The sequence below is a fragment of the Stenella coeruleoalba genome (assembly GCF_951394435.1).
Source record: "Stenella coeruleoalba genome assembly, chromosome: 3".
NCBI classification, from domain to species: Eukaryota; Metazoa; Chordata; class Mammalia; order Artiodactyla; family Delphinidae; genus Stenella; species Stenella coeruleoalba.
Window position 1 is genome coordinate 112,299,283 of NC_137148.1, and position 14,871 is coordinate 112,314,153.

Sequence of the window (14,871 nt, forward strand, 5' to 3'; positions counted from 1 at the left end):
CGTACCCCTCCCTGACCCTGGCCCATTTGGTATAGACCAAGCCAGTGACTTATAGTTGTGTAGAGTGTCATGTGTGATGTTCCAGACAACTCTTAACGTTTAATAAAATGTGAGCCATCCCTTCCTCATTCTAAAGGCCCTCCCTGCCTCAGACAATTTTCACATACTTCAACCCCTTCCCTCCTACTAAACGCCTTTATCTAGGGATCAGCATTAACAATGGTAAGAGATTAAAACAATAACAAAGTGGAATGATTTCCCACTCTCCTCCTAAAACTAGAGTAAAGAAAAATTTAAAGCCTTGAGGATTTAAAAAAAGAAAGAAAAACAGGTTGAAAAACACATTTATCCTCATCGGGTAGTCTCTTGTACAAGACTGAGATGCTACTGCCCAGCTTTGGTTAGTTGTGTACAATGGGTATTAATTCCAGTTGCAGGCATAAGGTGTCCATTTCAGAGCTAATAACTCCTCTGAAAGCAGACTAGTAACCGAAACGTGGCCATGGATTCCATCTAATTCACAACTAGAGTCTCCCACTCAAACCTAAAACTGTTCAAAATTCCCTGAGTCCTTAGAGCAGGAAGTCTTGTAACAAAGCACTTTCCCCCCTCTTTAATGATAAAACCTCAAACCACAAGGGTAGAAGAGAGAAGCTAGCAGAAGTGCCCCTCTAACTGTCTATTTTTATATGCTGTTTCTTGGATCATTAAAGTCTTACAAGGACTTCGTGGTAATTTTAATTATTGAATTTAAGGCTTGTCTCAGCTGTTTGTATCAATACATAAGTCTCTTACTTTCAAACTCAGGAATATTTTTCTCTAACATCTTGTCTAAAAGAAACTTCCAAGCAATCTACTGACAAGATCCTTGAGTGATCTGTGATCTCTGCAGGAGTGGAGGTGGGGCGCGCCATTCCGCACACCTGTTGTCAGGTGGCATGGCCAACAGCATCCTGCACACTCACCTCCTCACTCCACCCCACCCCCAGCGAGTCTCTTCCCTCCCGGCCTTCTCCACCCGAGGAACCTACAGCCTTCCAGCCTTCCGGAGTTACCTTTAAAAAAAACCTCCCAACCACAAAGCAAACAAAAGGCCGGTCAGAAGACGAGCGAAAGCTGCGGGGGTTCCCGTGGCCCCTCTCCAGGCAGTCCCTGAACAAACCCCTCCCCGCCCCTGCCTGGTTGCAGTCCCGCAAGTATCCCCCAACCCCCCACCCCACCCTCACAGCAGATACCAGCCAGACGCCTACACCACGGCCACCTGGGACTCGGGCCCCACTTATTGTGCCGGGGCCGGCAACTCGCCGGCGGACGGGCGCCTCACCAAGTACAACTCCGCGCACAACAGCTCCCGGGCGTCCAGGCCCAGGCCGACCGGCCAGCTCCCCGCCGCCTCCCGCAGCCTCGAGTCCAGCCCGCCCGCCCCGGGAAGGGTCGCCGGGGAACGGGCCAGGGCTGTCTCCTGCCCACAAAAGCGCCCAGGCGCAGGCAGAAGGACGCGGTTCTAAGAGAAGTTGGCTTCCGGGTTTGCTTTTTGAACAAAACCAGAGGGACTCCCGCGCGGCCGGGTCAGGGCCTGGGAGGGCGCCGTGCATGCGCGAGGCCCCGGCGTGGGCCGCGCTGAGGCCGGCGGCCCGAGCGCGGCCGTGCGCCGCCCGGTACACGCCAGGCCCGGAGGCTCCCAGGCACCCTCGGCCGGAAGAGCGAGGCGGCCGGACCCGGGCGGCGGGGACGGGGCGCGCGGCGAGGGGGCCCGTGCGGCACTTACGGGGCGGCTTGGCGGCGGCGGCGGCAGCAGCAAGGTGTCTGGCCTGTGCCCTCTCGGCCGCTCGCGCCTTTTCTTCTCCGCGCTCCTGGCTGGCCCGCCCGCCTCCTCGCTTCCCGCCCGCGCGCCCCGCGCTCGCCCCCTCCGCCCGGCTCCGCTGCTGAGTGAACTGGAACCACTAGCCGCGGCCCCGGGATTCCCACAATGCACAGCGCGCCGCTCGTCACATCCCATCCCGTCCCCGCGCGTCCGGCCACCCCTCCCGCTCCACCCGGGCGCCCCGGCCTTGACCCTAAGCCCGCGGCTGCGCGCGCGGGGGACCCTCCGCGCTGTATTGCCTGGACGTCGGTGGGTCAGTCCCCTGGCCGCAGCGCGGTCCTGGCTCTGGCCCTCAGCCCTCGGTCAGCTCGCCAGGACACCGAACGCTGGGTCCCGCCCGAGCCGGGGACTCGCCCTGAGCTAAGTCCTGGGAAAGGGTCGGGACCCCGGCAGAGGCACTTCTCCAGCGCGCGTCCCAGCCTGTGCGTCTCGAGTGACACTTACTGAGCGCCTACTGAGGGGGGCTTTTGCTGCCCATCCCTAGAAGCCTTCCCATTAACGCAGGGAGGGAGGCACGACTGCTGTTACCAGCAAGCACTTTTCCCTCCCCAACCAATGCAAACCTCCCGCGCACTTCAGAACCTCCCGCTGTCTTTAGACACGAGCCCCCATCAAACCTGGTCTTCCCCACGACCATCTACTGCGCACCCCTGGGGTTCTTCATAGTGACCCCTAGAAGTCTGGATCTGCTCTGTTGCATGGAAGGCGTTTACTTCGATTCAGCAAATGTTCACTCTTGGACCCAAGTTGAGATTTACTAATATAAACAGTGATTCTTTATCATCACACACATTTTTTTTTTAACTGCAGACAAGCAGAAAGAGGGGCCGATGCAAAACTTATCTTGTATTCCTAAATTGGTTTTTGGCCTGAAGGCGTTAGTGACCCATCCCAAGGACTTAAATAGGGACCTTTCCTCTCCTTCTCTCCTCTCCCTCCACCAAAGTGTGGAGGGGGAAGCCACCTCGGCACCCAGCTGTGGACCAACTTTAGATAACAATACGTACCCTCCGCAGAGTTGTTCTGTGGCTGCTGGAGTTGGTGACGGGAGGTTATGAGTCACTGAAGACCCCTCCCTTCCCTCGGGCTGCCCCTGTAGCAGCTGGTGGTAACCTCCTCCCCTCACCATGATGCTTTACACTAGGCTTTAAAAGTTTGCAGAGCAGTGTCCAATACATGCCATTCACATATCCATTAATTCAATTAACTACTGTGGTCATACTTTGTGCCATGCACCAATTTGGGTGATGAAGATGAAGCAGTGAACAGAACAGGCAAAAATCCCTGACCTCCTGAAGTTTGCCGTGTAGTAGGGAAAGAAAGGTTATAGGCAAAAGAGATGATGTGCCAGATGGTGTAAATGCTATAGAGGAAAATAAAGCTGTAATAGGGAAGAAATTTTGTATCCTACTACAAGTTAATCACTAAAAGGGTGTTTCCTATAAGCTTAAATTACATATAATGGCCCATCTCTGCGAACCCTGCCTCCCAGGTAATGAGCATGAAGCTAAAATACCTTTGGTTAGCTCACAGGAACCATCCTTACCAGGCCCACCTGTGAATGACTGCAGGGAGGAAGAAATTAACACATCCCCTCCAGAGGCTGACCAGAACCAGCAAATGTTTGGCTTTACTCCTTCCCCTTTTAGTATAAAAGAAGCCTGAATTCTGACTCAGGCAAGATGGTTTTTTGGGGCACAAGTCCACTATCTTCTTGGCTTGCTGGCTTTCTGAATAAAGTCATTATTCCTTGGCCCAACAACTCGTCTCTTGATTTATTGGCCTGTCGTGCAGCAAGGAGTACGAGCTTGGGCTCAGTAACAAAGCAAGGAAGGGGGATAGGAGGTATGAGTTGGGGCGCAGTTTCAAACTTTAGAGAAGGCCTCCCTGAGAAGGTGACATTTAAGCAAAGACGTGAATGAATTGAGGGAGCAAGCCAAGTGGATATCTGGGGGAAGAGTATTCCAAGCAGCAGGAGGGCAAATGCAAAGACCCTGAGGCAGAAGAGTCTCTGAAATCATCAAGGTATAGTGAGTGTGTTCTTACCATTAAAAAAGATAACGTTTGACATGATAGAGGTGTTAACTAGCGCTAAGGTGGTAGTCATATGGCAATATATAAATATATCAAATCAACAGGTTGTACACCTTAAACTCACACAATGTTATATGTCAATAATATCTCAATTTTTAAGAAAGGAAGAGTGAGTGTGAGGCTGAAGTGGAATGAGTGAAGGGGAAAATTACAGGAGGTGAAACTGGAGAAATGATAGTTCTTTGGGTCCAAAAACAAAAGCATTAAGGATGTGTGAGGACTCCCCCAGGGAAGCTGCAGAGAGGTGTCTGGAAAGGGACAGAGATCACCCCCCACCCCGGTTGCTCTGTCCTTCCCCGCTCTTTAGGGTGGTCCCTCAGTTCTGCAGGGGCCAGCCACCAGGTGAGGCTTCTGTAGGCCACAGCAAGTAGGGAGGATGCCAGACTTCAATAATTCACTCAACAAATACTTGCTGAGCACCTGCTGTGGACCAGGCTCCTTCCAGGAGAAAACCCCTCTAGGTGCGTTGCCACACTGCCCAGACTCTGGTCCGAAACATAAGCAGTACTCCTAGAAACTTAACAAGAGAGAGCAGCTGGGCTGTAGGGAAGGCCAGGCATGTGTGGAGAGGAGGAGATGCCTGCAGCCTGCTGGTGTCTGGCTGTTTACAGACCTGAGGCTTCCTCTTCCCCAGGTCCTTAGTGATGGCTAAGACCAGACACAGAGCATGATTGTCTAAGAGATCCCAATCTGCAACCCTAGGGCGCCAAGAAGTAATTCACTCACCTCCACCCCAGCTTTGGTTTCTGACTAAATTGATTTCCCTGGTGACATGGAAGTGGGTCATGCCTACAAGGCTGTTTTTTCTTTCCATCTTATTGCACACTCACTATGTGTCAAATCACATGTATCATTTTCATTTCACATCAGCCCTAGCAGGCACACTATTTCTGGGACATCTCTATCCCCAGTTTACAGATGAAGACACTATAGATTCGGAAAGCTAAGAAATATGCTGGAGATCACAGAGCAGGTAGGCTGGCGCTGGAGTTCAAATCCAAGTTCATCTGGGACCTGAGTTCTCATGGCTCAGTCCTGAAGAGAGCCCTTCTAGGGGCTTGGTTTCCTCTGCGCCCAGCATCTATCCTCGGCATCCTCCCCGGCCATTCAGAATGGGTCTTTTTGTCCCCACTGAGTCATGCACTGTTGTCCTTGGGTTAGAGTCTATACCCCTCCAAGAGCTGGTCTTAGTGCCATCCCCCCTCACACTCCCCACCCCCCCGCCACAGTGTGCCATGCTCATAGAACTCAGTAGGAATATTGTCCCTGGGAGCAGTTCAAGATGCCCTCTCTCCAAAAGGCTCCACCACCCTTTCTCTTCCCCTCTAACTTGTGTGCTCTGTTCTTCCACTTCAGTGACATGCACTCTCCCCTAATCTGGCTCAGAGGGTTCCACCAGCTTTTTTTTTCCTCCAATTGCAAAATAAATGCATGCTTACTATGTAAAACTTGGAAAATAAAAATGCTCAAAAAAAAAATCACCCTAAGTATACCACTGGGAGAGAACCACTGATTCCCTTTCAGCCCTTGTATCCATATCTACCTAATAGTAAATGTATTTGGGTTCCTATTTGGGTTCCTATTTGGGTTCCTATTTAGGGCTTGTCACCTGCTTTTTAAACTTAATGGTCCTTTATGAACATTTAACCAGGTATTCTACAACAGCAGTTCTCAAACTATTTGAATTCAAAACGCCTTTATCTTAAATTATTGAGGACTGCAAAGAGCTCTTGTTTATGTGGGGTATATCTGTCAGTATTTGTTCTATTAGAAATTAAAACAGAAAGATCTTAAATACCAATTTATTCATTTTTTAAATGTTAATATGTAAACAAGTTACACATTAATATAAATAATGTATTTGTATAAAAAATAACTATATTCTCCAAACAAACAAAATTTAGTGAGAAGAGTGTCATTGCCTTGCAACTTTGCACATTTCTTTAATGTCTGGTTTAACAGAAGATAGCTAGATTCTCATGTCTCCTGTATTTGGTCGTTGCTATCTATTGTTTTAAGTATAAAAAAATCCAGCCTACGTTAAAAAAAAAAAACAGATATGTGTTTGGGAAAAGATAGAAGATTTTAATATCCTTTTCAGATAATTTTGGATGTTCTTCTTTGATACCATACCAAAACCCAAAAAGTAGTAGTTTCTTAAAGGTTAATAGCAATGTAGAATCTGAAACCAATGGATACATTTTTGAATTTGGTAACATAAAAATCCATTAATCTACTTTTTTATTATTTTGAATGGATTTATTAATCTATCTTATTTGGGGGGGAATGAGCAGAATTCTTAAATTTTATTTTACATTTAAAAAGTCTGCATTAGGACAGGAATAAAGACGCAGATGTAGAGAATGGACTTGACACGGGGAGGGGGAAGGGTAAGCTGGGACGAAGTGAGAGGGTAGCATTTACATATATACACTACCAAATGTAAAATAGATAGCTAGTGGGAAGCAGCTGCATAGCACAGGGAGATCAGCTCGGTGCTTTGTGACCACCTAGAGGAGTGGGATAGGGAGGGGATATGGGGATCTATGTACACATATAGCTGATTCTCTTTGTTATACAGCAGAAACTAACAAACATTGTAAAGCAATTATACGCCAATAAAGATGTTAAAAAATAAATAAAATAAAAAATAAATTAAAAGTCTGCATTAAAAAAAAAACACCATAAATCAAGTCCAAGTAGAAATGATAAGCTAGGAAAACATGATTTGTAACTCACACCAAAGGCAAAGGGCTGATTTCCTTAATAGTCTCTTATTTTTTTATCCATTATTTTGATGGACCTTTAAGCCATGCACGATTTGGTGTCATCACTCATTGGTCATTTGGAAAACAGTGGTTCACTGAGTTATACAGATCTCCCAGTCTTCCAAATGCCAACTCCTTTCATGGTACAATCAGATCACATTCCTTAATATCACCGCTGATATCAACAGAAGGTTTTTAAGTACTGAGAAGATTTCAAGCTCATGGTGGCAGATACAAATTTCCCAATATTGTAATTTTTCCTTGTAAGTTCAAATTTACCATTGGCAACATAATGTCACAACTACCTTTCTTGAAGTGACAAGTTCATTTTATTCATTTTCAAGAAAATGTCCACCATATACACAGGGCTGCATTATGACTTTCCTGGGCCTTAGGCATCTTTACCTTCTTGGGCTCCCTTCCTCCATTTAAAAACAGAAACAAAAACAAACAAAAAACCCTGGCACTGGTGTAAAGACAAATATATTAACATGATATATTACAACTATGCCTCATGGAGGATTCAGCCTTGCACACACCCAAGTCTGAACAACCACAGTTCGTCTGTCAGTCAGGCCCACCTTCTCCATTAGGAACAGAGCCCAGGCCCACATGACTTTATGGGCCCATAAAAATGTTTCAACTTCTTTAAAATCAGAAGAAGAAAATGAAGGTTACTTCTTTTAGATCAAATAAAATATTTTTAAATATAACATTAATATATTTGTCTTTATACTAACATAGTCATAAAATATCATTTTTATATCTTTTTATAGAGGAAGGGGCCCAAAAAAGCAAAAGTGCCTGGAGCCCATGAAAATATTAATGTAGCCCTGCTGTCCGTCATGGTCATTTCAAATAAAAATGGTGTTTCATGAGAAAAGCAGCTAGTTTAGCCCACAACTCAGTCACACAAATGCTTTTTCTCAAGGCAACCATCCTAGTTTGTTATATAGCAGAAGTACGTCACACATACTTCCCAGGTGGTCGCAGACAACATTTTAAAATGTAAAATGTGTCCTGAGGGGTCAAGATCAATAAAATCCGTTAATCAATAAGAACAATAAAATTAGTGATTTTTACTGCTTCATCAAGGACATTCTTAAGTGAAACTGTTGGGGTTTTTTTTCTGCGAGTGCTTGGCAATAAATGATAAAATGATGATTAGTAAAGTTTGGTGTCATTGCTGATATGTGCTGTCACCAGCAGTTGTACCCACGATTGTTTTTGCACCATTGGTGCAAAGACCAAGACAGTGAAAAAGCTAAATAATGTCTGAGCATTATCATGAAAAGTCTGGGGTCTCAGTGACCTTCAGGGATCTGCAGACCCCATTTTGGGAACCACCGTCCCAAACATCCTGGGCTGTACCATTGTTTAGTTAACCAATTATTATTGGTTATTGTTGTTGTTACTGTTTTTCTTTCAGGCAATTTCCCACTCTATTAGAAAGACCTGATGAATGTCCTTAGAGATGCATCTTTGTGCACATCTGACTGTTGAGGATAAGTGCTTAGAAGCGGAACTGCTGGATCAAAGAGCCATAGTTTACAAGCTTTAACACAGGTAGCCAAATGGCCCTCCAAAGATCTTGGGACAGGGCAGGCAATGGGTGGGATCGAGCATTCGTGCATTTCCCCAGCACCTCCTGGCCCCACCCTGACTGTTCTCCAAGACCTTTGATGATCTGAGAGTCAAACGGTGGGGTGTCACCATTTCCCCGGTTTAGCTTGACCTTATTTGTGGAAGGGCAGGGAGTGGGTCTCTAGTTAGTTCCTAAGCTTTTCATCAACACACTCAAGCAAAGAGAAGTGAATGTGAGTGCTCAAGGGAGTGGAGGAATCCCAGGAAAGAAATAAACCTCCCCCCACCGTCCTCTGCCCCCCACAAGCAAACAGATGTGGTCTTTTCCATGGAACAGATGCACCACCGTCTAGTCTCTTCCACTGGAGCCTTTCTTCCTTACTTCATTACTGCAGAGGTAAGTTCTCTCTCTTTGATCTGTAATTGGCGGTAACGTCTGACTCCTTCCCTTTTTTTCAATAATCCCCACCCCCTCCTGTCTTTGTTAAGCAGTTAATGCCCTTCTCTAAGAGAAGTACAGATGAATATTTACCCTTAATTGGGAACAACAAAGGGACCAAGGAAAACCATCAGGGCTACATTACCTTTTTCCAGGCCTAGAGGCATCTCTAGATTTAAATATTTTCCCCCCTGAGGTTAGAGCTGGATTGAAAATATGGTTTAAAGGATTAGGCTACCTGTAGAGCAGTGGTGCTCAAAGGGACAATTTCAGGGTCCCTGAGACTCTTTACTGGGGTCTGTGGGTTGAGACTACATTCATAATTAATAGTAGGGCCTTATTTGCCTTTCTCACTGTATTGACATTTGCACTGATATTACAAAAGCACTGGTGGGTAAAAAACTGTGTCTTAGCATAAATCAAGGCAGTGGCCTCAAACTTAGCAGTTATGGAATTCTTCAACAAACACACAGTTTCACTTAAGAATTAAAAGTGTCTTTAATGGCCAGATTTTAAAAATTTTTGAAAGCCTGTGTCTGCCACCATGAGCTTGACAGTTGACAGCTTCCCAAAACTTAAAAACTTTTCTGATGATATTGGTGACGGTATTAACTAATATAATTTTTTGATGTTATATAATAAAAATCTGTCAACATTTAGAAAGATCTTAAATATCTTAGTAATATATAAGATAGTATAACTTAGTGAACTTATATTTTCCAAATGCATGATGTTATAACATCATGCATTGGTTAAAAAAAAATTCATTCAAAGTGAAAGAAAAACCAATGGATTTAATGTCACAGAGTATGAAAAGTCCAGTGATATGTTTTAATATTCTACATAACTACTAACCGTTAGGAAACTACCACTTAATGAGTTTGGGTGTAGAATCAGAGAACAATATTCACAATTATCTGAAAAGGTTATTATAATACTTCTCTCTTGACTACATTAAAAACATGAAAAACAAAACAAAACTTTTCCGTGGAAAAAGAAAACCACCATAAGAAAGTCAAAAGACAAATGACAAACTGGAAGAAAATATTGGCAAAATATAACACAGGTAAAAGTTATTGTCCTTCTCTTAATCTGCTTAGGTTGCCATAACAAAATACCATAGACTGGGTGGCTTAGATAATAGAATTTCCTCACAGTTCTGGAGGCTGGAAAGTCCAAGATCAAGGTTCTGGTACAGTTCAGTTTCTGGTAAAAGCTCTCTTCCAGAGCACATGGCCATTTGTCTTCACATGACCTTTCCTCTGTACACGTGTACAGGGAGAGAGAGAAAGAAATAGAAGAGATTATTCTCTGGTGTCTCCTCTTATAAGGACACTAATCCTTTTGGATTAGAGCCCCATCCTTATGACTTCATATAACGTTAAATACCTCCTAAAGGCCCTATTTCCAAATATAGTCACATCGGGGTTAGAGCCTCAATATGAATTCTGGGAGGGCACAATTCAGTCCACAGCAGTCATATAACTATATCTCTTCTGAAAATTGGGGGGGAGATTTAAAATTCTATTGAAAAAATGCTCAGGGACTTCCCTGGTGGCGCAATGGTTAAGAATCCACCTGCCAACGCGGGGGACACAGGTTCCATCCCTGGTCTGGGAAGATCCCACATACCACGGAGCAACTAAGCCCATGCGCCACAACTACTGAGCCCGTGTGCCTAGCGCCCATGCTCCACAACGAGAAGCCACCTCAATGAGAAGGCAGAGCACCACAGCGAAGAGTAGCCCCGGCTCGCCGCAACTAGAGAAAGCCCACGCGCAGCAATGAAGACCCAACGCAGACAAAAAGAAAAAAAAAAAAAGAAAAAATGCTCAAATGATATAAACAATTAACAAAAGAGATATAAAAATGGTGCTTAAAATATGAAAAGATGGTCAACTTCACTCATAAGAAAAATGTAAATAATAATACACCTAGGGGCTTCCCTGGTGGCGCAGTGGTTGAGAGTCCGCCTGCCCATGCAGGGGACATGGGTTTGTGCCCCGGTCCAGGAAGATCCCACATGCTGCGGAGCAGCTAGGCCCGTTAGCCATGGCCGCTGAGCCTGCGCTAGGCCCGTGAGCCATGGCCGCTGAGCCTGCGCGTCCGGAGCCCGTGCTACGCAATGGGAGAGGCCACAACAGTGAGAGGCCCGCGTACTGCAAAAAAAAAAAAAAAAAAAAAAAATACACCTAGATATCATTTCTCACTTATCAGACTGGCAAAAGTTCAAAAGCTTGAAACTACACCCTGTTGGCACAGCTGTAGGAAACAGGCTCTCATATATTGCTGGTAGGAATACAAACTATTACAGACTTATGGAGGGGAATTTCACAGTATTTAATAAAATTATCTTTGTATGTACCCTTAACCAAGCAATTCTGCTTTTAGAATTTACCCTGAAAATGCACCCCAATGATACGAAAATACATCCTCTCAAGATTATTCATTGCTTCACTATTTGTAATTGCAAAATATTGACAAATACTTAAATATCCAAGCATGTAAGATTGGTTGAATAAACTCTGATACTATACTACACACTGTAAAAAGAAAGGATGAAGATCTCTATGAACTGATTATGGAGTGATTTACAGGAGATGTTGTTAAATGAAAAAAGCAAAGTGCAAATGAGCATATATAGTGTGCTACATTTTGTATAAGAAAGAAGGCGAAATAAGAAAACATACATATATCTCTACAAATAGAAACACAGAAAGGATAAACTAGAAAACAATGAACATAGTAACCTAGAAGGGGTAAGGGGCAGAAAGCAAGGGAGACAGTAACACTTCTCTGAGTATATTTTGCACACTTTGGCTTTTGGAAGTATGTTAGAGTTCCACATACTCAAAAACTAAAACTGCATCTGTAAGAATGAACAGGGAGAACATTTCTAAAACTAAAATCAAACTAAAACCAGTAAACCCAATTTATTTCAAATGAATACCATAACCCTACAGAATGCGGGGGCGGACAAAGAAGCAGTTGACTTTACTTATGAATACAGTATTTGATACTTTGTCTGTGGTGAGGAAGAGAGGCAGGGAAGAGTTACAAACAAATCCTGAACCGTTTTTATTGTTTGCTTTTTTTCTGCAATGCTATAGGAAAATCAATTCTAAAACAATTTTTTTGGGGGGGCGGGGGGCTGCGTTGCTGCTCGCGGGCTTTCTCTAGTTGTGGCGAGCAGGGGCTACTCTTCATTGCGGTGCGCGGTCATGTCATGGCGGTGGCTTCTCTTGTTGCGGAGCACAGCCTCTAGGCGTGCGGGCTTCAGTAGTTGTGGCTCGCGGGCTCTAGAGCGTAGGCTCAGTAGTTGTGGTGCACAGGCTTAGTTGCTCTGCGGCATGTGGGATCTTCCTGCCAGGGCTTGAACCCGTGTCCCCTGCATTGGCAGGTGGATTCTTAACCACTGCGCCACCAGGGAAGTCCTCTAAGATAGTTTTGGATCTATTATACGTTTTAGAAAAAAGAGTAAATGTGTTGATATTATTGGAAGCCAGGGTTCTCACCATGGGGAAAAGGGATGTAGAAATATGGAATGGAGGAAGGCAAGGAAGAGACCTATAGGGATGAATTGGGACTGGAGGTACTGGTGTGAACTCATTTCTAAAATAGGTATGTATAAATATATATGTGCATATACCTGTATATGTTCACACACATATATATTTGTGTGTGTGTATATATGTGTGTGTGTGTGTGTTTATTATACACGCACATATTTCCTAGCTCTATCTGCTGAAAAGGCCAAGAAGAAAAGACACCCCTGTAGCAATATGGATATCTAATACCCAGATCTTGATTTTTAATACCATTTCCTACTAAAAGGAGTCTAGGGCTCCTTGGAGAAATGGCTCATTCTAGGGCTAGGGCAGGAAATATATAAGACTGGAATATCTTGCTATCCTAGGAAGTAGGGAAATACACATGCACAGACACACACACTCACAAAATGATCGGAGCCAGTTAAAGAGGCTCAACAACAAGCCAGTTTAAGAGGCTCCCATGGGCCAAATCTGGGACAATTTGACGGATTTATGAGTCCATACTGATTATAAAAAGATAATATATATACATATATAATATATACTTATATATATAGTATATTGCATATAAATATATATTTAATAGATACTTATACATATAATATTTATTTATTTATATAGAAAGGGGGAAAAAGTTCTGTTCCTTTAGTAGAATGACAGGTGGCAACTAGAAAATGTAGAGGGAGTGCTGGAGTTGGAAAATCAGCATGTTGCAACCATCAAAGTAAGGTTAGTTTTGGCAAAAATCATCAGTGGATACTACATTAGTTTCCTATTACTACTGTAATAAATTACCACATATATTACAAGATGTCTGCTTGACATTTTACCAAAAAATTATTTTTCCTACCTTCCCAATAATTTTAACACCTTAGAATATTTTAATTTAGAATATTTTTAACTCTCTCAACTTTTCATTATTCTCATGAATCTGCCACATATATTTTAAACTCCACAACATTATTAGGATTATTCTGTATAGTTACCTTAATTTATGTTCATCCACATATTTATCCCTTCTGGTGCTCTTCAGTCTCTCTTGTATATCTATGTTTCCATGTGGATCATTTTTACTGCTTTTTTTTAATTGAAATTCATTTATTTTTTAAAATTTATATTGGAGTATATTTGATTTACAATGTTCTGTTCGTTTCAGGTGTACAACAAAGTGATTTAGTTACACATATACATATATCTATTCTTTTTCAGATTCTTTTTCATTTTTATTTCTTGAAAAAACTACCATTAGTGTTTCTTTTAATAAAGACTTGCTGGCAACTAATTCTCTTCATTTTTTTCTTCTTTAAAGAAATTTTAAAACTTCTTTATTTCACCTTCATTAACAAATTCTATTATGGAAAAATTCACATTTACAACGTAAGGAGGAGAGTATTATTAACGCCAGTATATTCATCACCCAGCCACAACAATTATCAAATTCTGCCATTCTTGCATCCACTGTACTCCCCCGAACTTGCCTACCTGATGATGATTTTTAACAGTTCTTTCATTTTAAGGTAAAATATACATGCATGGAAGTGCACACATTTTAGCTGTACGATTCTGACAAATGGATATATCATTTAATTGCCTCTTTTATCATGATACAGAACATTTTCATCACCTTAGAAAGTTCCCTTGAGTCCCTTCCCAGTTAATCTCTACCCCCAGAGGCAACCATCGTTTTGATGTTTTTCACCTTCGATTGGTTTTGACTGTTTTAGAACTTCATAAAAATGGAATTATAGAGTATGTCTCTTTTGTCTTCAGTTGTTTTTGTTTGGGACATCAATCCATGTTGCTGTGTGCATTGATTGTTTTTATTGTTGAATAGTACTACATTGTATAAATACATCGTGATTTGCTTATCCACTCTCCTGTTGATGAATATTTGGGTTTGGGTTTTTTTTCCAATTTTTTTGTTATTGTGAATAAAGGTGTGTGGAGCATTCTTGTATAAGTTGGTTTAAAGAAATATGTTTTTGTACCTCTTGGATAAATAACTAGGATTGGAATTGCTAAATCAAAGTGTAAGTGCATGTTTAACTAGCTAAGAAATTGCCAGAGTTTTTGCAAAATGGTTGTACTCTTTTATGTTCCTACCAGTAATATGAGAGTTTCGGTTGCTCTACATCCTTGCCACTTTCCTAATGCCTTGTAATGTTGAGCACTTTTTCACAAACTTATTGGCCATTCAAATATCTTCCTTTGTGAAACGTCTGTCAAGTTTTTTCTTATTTTTATGGGGCTGTTTTTCCTTTAAATTATTAAGTTGTAGGAGTTTTTATGTATTCTGAATATAAGTTCTTTCTCAGTCATCTATCTTGTCAATATTTTCTTTCAGGCTGGGGCTTGCCTGTTTATTTTCTTTCTTTTTTTTTTTTTTTTTTTTTTTTTTTGTGGTACGCGGGCCTCTCACTGCTGTGGCCTCTCCCGTTGCGGAGCACAGGCTCCGGACGCGCAGGCCCAGTGGCCATGGCTCACGGGCCCAGCCGCTCCGCGGCATGTGGGCACGTCCCGGACCGGGGCACGAACCCGTGTCCCCTGCATCAGCAGGCGGACTCTCAACCA

At 43.1% G+C, this 14,871-nt stretch overlaps 1 protein-coding gene across 6 annotated transcripts in view; it reads right to left on the minus strand.

The window, feature by feature from the left end:
• The window catches only part of MACROH2A1 (macroH2A.1 histone), a 102,987-nt gene that overhangs the window by 78,385 nt on the left and 9,731 nt on the right, over positions 1-14,871 (minus strand). For 4 of the 6 annotated variants that reach the window (XM_079918814.1, XM_079918812.1, XM_079918813.1 and 1 more), the window contains exon 1: positions 1,769-1,952. The exons of 1 other annotated variant lie outside the window; for it this stretch is intronic. The gene's annotated coding sequence lies outside the window, so the exon portion shown is untranslated. Of the gene's footprint in view, positions 1-1,324; positions 1,718-1,768; positions 1,953-14,871 lie in introns of those variants that run through there. One more of the 6 variants, XM_079918810.1, reaches the window with a different exon arrangement.